Source organism: Triticum urartu, unplaced genomic scaffold, assembly GCF_056163025.1.
Source record: "Triticum urartu cultivar PI428250 unplaced genomic scaffold, HENAU_Tu73 scaffold1, whole genome shotgun sequence".
Lineage (NCBI taxonomy): Eukaryota > Viridiplantae > Streptophyta > Magnoliopsida > Poales > Poaceae > Triticum > Triticum urartu.
In genome coordinates this window covers 13,595,372-13,599,362 of record NW_028259461.1, presented here as the reverse complement: position 1 = coordinate 13,599,362, position 3,991 = coordinate 13,595,372, and positions in this window count along the sequence as shown.

Below are 3,991 nucleotides of genomic sequence, written 5' to 3'. Positions count from 1 at the left end.
TATATTCTAGATATATAGAATAGACGAATCTCAATTTGTCAAGTCTCATGATCATATCATGATCTATTTTTATTCGGCTCAATCTTTTTTTTCTAAAAAAGATTGAGCCGAGTTTAATTGCAATCAATTAGAAGAATAAAGAAGAATTACTGCATTTCATAACTGATTTTTTTCTCTTTTTATTTCGTTTCTTTTTTATTTATACCTTCTTTATCTTTAGTTTTATCTAGTTAATCAATAGTATCTACCGGCTCGAACTCGAATTTGATCGCCTTCCATACTTCACAAGCTGCGGCTAGTTCAGGACTCCATTTGCAAGCTGCTCGGATAATTTCATTACCTTCGCGAGCAAGATCGCGCCCTTCGTTACGAGCTTGTACACAGGCTTCTAAAGCCACTCGATTAGCTGCTGCACCAGGTGCATTTCCCCAAGGATGTCCTAAAGTTCCTCCACCAAATTGTAATACAGAATCGTCCCAAAGATTTCGGTCAGAGCTGGCATATGCCAAACATGAATACCACCTGAAGCTACCGGTATAACACCTGGCATGGATACCCAGTCCTGAGTGAAAAAGATACCGCGAGCACGATCTTTTTCAATAAAATCATCGCGCAATAAATCAACAAAACCTAAAGTCATTTCGCGTTCCCCTTCTAACTTACCTACTACTGTACCGGAGTGGATATGATCTCCCCCAGACATACGCAATGCTTTAGCTAATACACGGAAATGCATACCATGATTTTTCTGTCTATCAATAACTGCATGCATTGCACGGTGAATGTGAAGAAGTAGGCCATTGTCGCGGCAATAATGAGCCAAAGTAGTATTTGCGGTGAATCCCCCAGTTAAGTAGTCATGCATTACAATAGGAACCCCTAATTCTCTTGCAAATACAGCTCTCTTAATCATTTCTTCACATGTACCCGCAGTCGCATTCAAGTAATGCCCCTTGATTTCACCGGTTTCGGCCTGTGATTTATAAATAGCTTCGGCACAAAAGACAAAACGGTCTCTCCAGCGCATAAATGGTTGTGAGTTTACGTTTTCATCATCTTTGGTAAAATCAAGTCCACCACGTAGACACTCATAACACGCTCTACCATAATTTTTTGCGGATAATCCCAATTTTGGTTTAATAGTACATCCCAATAAAGGACGACCGTACTTGTTCAACTTATCTCTTTCAACTTGGATACCATGAGGCGGGCCTTGGAAAGTTTTTGAATAAGTAGGGGGAATTCGTAGATCCTCCAAACGTAGAGCACGTAGGGCTTTGAAACCAAATACGTTACCTACAATGGAAGTAAAACATGTTAGTAACGGAACCCTCTTCAAATAGGTCTAATGGATAAGCTACATAACAGATCCATTGGTTGTCTTCCCCAGCAACAGGCTCGATGTGATAGCATCGTCCTTTGTAACGATCAAGACTGGTAAGTCCATCAGTCCAAACAGTTGTCCATGTACCAGTAGAAGATTCGGCAGCTACTGCAGCCCCTGCTTCTTCGGGCGGAACCCCAGGCTGAGGACTTACTCGGAATGCTGCCAAGATATCAGTATCCTTAGTTTCATACTCTGGGGTGTAGTAAGTCAATTTATAATCTTTAACACCAGCTTGAAATCCAACACCTGCTTTAGTTTCTGTTTGTGGTGACATAAGTCCCTCCCTATAACTCTTGAATTAAGAATTCTCACAATAACAGGGTCTACTCGATGTTAATTAGGCGTAAATGAAACTTTAGCAAAAATCTCGTAAAACAAAAAGGATATTCAATTAATATAATATCAACTCATTAAAGAAAATTGAGGGCATGCTTAGGTTAATGAATATGTTTCATTCATATATAATGCGTACACCCTGTGTATGTTCTATCCTATAGGAATTCCAATATAGGAATTCGATAGGAATTGAGTTGTTGTTATGGTAAGTTAACACGGTTCGTTATTAAACCATGGATTTGATTTACCAAATCCATAATTATTGTATACTCTTTGATAGATATAGCGCAACCCAAATTAATTCCTAATCCTTATTTTACAAGTTCTTAATAGTTCTCTTTTCTTATTTTGAATGCAAATACCTAACTAAATACTAATAAAATTCTTTGTTGACAGCAATCTATGCTTCACAGTAGTATATATTTTGTATATCGAAGTCCTAGATAGGAAAGTAGAGTAGGCACAGATCCTCCACAAAAGGCAAAATGTATATGAAAAAAAAGATTGATTGAACTTTCCAATGGACTCATTCCATGAGTAAACGATTGAATGGGATTCGCTTGGGCAACGAAATCAAGTCCTGGTCCCCTTTTCTCTCTTATTGAATTAACTAATTCATTTCCTTTTTACTTTTGGATTTTTTTTGATTTGATTTGGCATTATTCAACAATAAAAAAAGAAAAATTTCGACAAATTCCTTTTTTTAATTATGTGATAATTATGAGAACCAATCCTACTACTTCTCCTCCCGGGGTTTCCACAATTGAAGAAAAAAGTACAGGTCGTATCGATCAAATTATTGGACCCCGTGCTGGATGTCACTTTTCCCCCAGGCAAGTTACCTTATATTTATAACGCTTTGGTAGTCCAGAGTAGAGACACTGCCGATAAGCAAATTAATGTGACTTGTGAGGTACAACAATTATTAGGAAATAATCGAGTTAGAGCTGTAGCTATGAGTGCTACGGACGGGTTGATGAGAGGAATGGAAGTGATTGACACGGGAGCTCCTCTCAGTGTTCCGGTCGGTGGAGCTACTCTCGGACGAATTTTCAACGTTCTTGGGGAGCCTGTTGACAATTTGGGTCCTGTAGATAGTAGTGCAACGTTCCCTATTCATAGATCTGCGCCTGCCTTTATCGAGTTAGATACGAAATTATCCATCTTTGAAACAGGTATTAAGGTCGTCGATCTTTTAGCTCCTTATCGACGTGGAGGAAAAATAGGACTATTTGGGGGGGCTGGAGTAGGTAAAACAGTACTGATCATGGAATTAATCAATAACATTGCTAAAGCTCATGGGGGGCGTATCCGTATTCGGTGGAGTAGGGGAACGGACTCGTGAAGGAAATGATCTTTATATGGAAATGAAGGAATCCGGAGTAATTAATGAAAAAAATATTGAGGAATCAAAGGTAGCTCTAGTCTATGGCCAAATGAATGAACCACCGGGAGCTCGTATGAGAGTTGGTTTAACTGCCCTAACTATGGCGGAATATTTCCGAGATGTTAATAAGCAAGACGTGCTTTTATTTATCGATAATATCTTTCGTTTTGTTCAAGCAGGATCAGAGGTATCCGCTTTATTAGGGAGAATGCCCTCCGCAGTGGGTTATCAACCTACTCTTAGTACAGAAATGGGTTCTTTGCAAGAAAGAATTGCTTCTACTAAAAAGGGATCTATAACTTCGATTCAAGCAGTTTATGTACCTGCAGACGATTTTGACCGACCCTGCCCCTGCCACAACATTTGCACATTTGGATGCTACTACCGTACTTTCCAGAGGATTAGCTTCCAAGGGTATTTATCCAGCAGTAGATCCTTTAGATTCAACCTCGACTATGTTACAGCCTCGGATCGTTGGCAACGAACATTATGAAACTGCGCAAAGAGTTAAGGAAACTTTACAACGTTACAAAGAACTTCAGGACATTATCGCAATTCTTGGCTTGGATGAATTATCGGAAGAGGATCGTTTAACTGTAGCAAGAGCAAGAAAAATTGAGCGTTTCTTATCACAACCGTTCTTTGTGGCAGAAGTTTTTACTGGTTCTCCAGGAAAGTATGTTGCTCTTGCGGAAACTATTAGGGGATTTCAACTAATCCTTTCCGGAGAATTAGACGGCCTACCTGAACAGGCTTTTTATTTGGTGGGTAACATCGATGAAGCTAGCACGAAAGCTATAACCTTAGAAGAGGAGAACAAATCGAAGAAATGAAATTAAATCTTTATGTACTGACTCCTAAGCGAATTATTTGGGATTGTG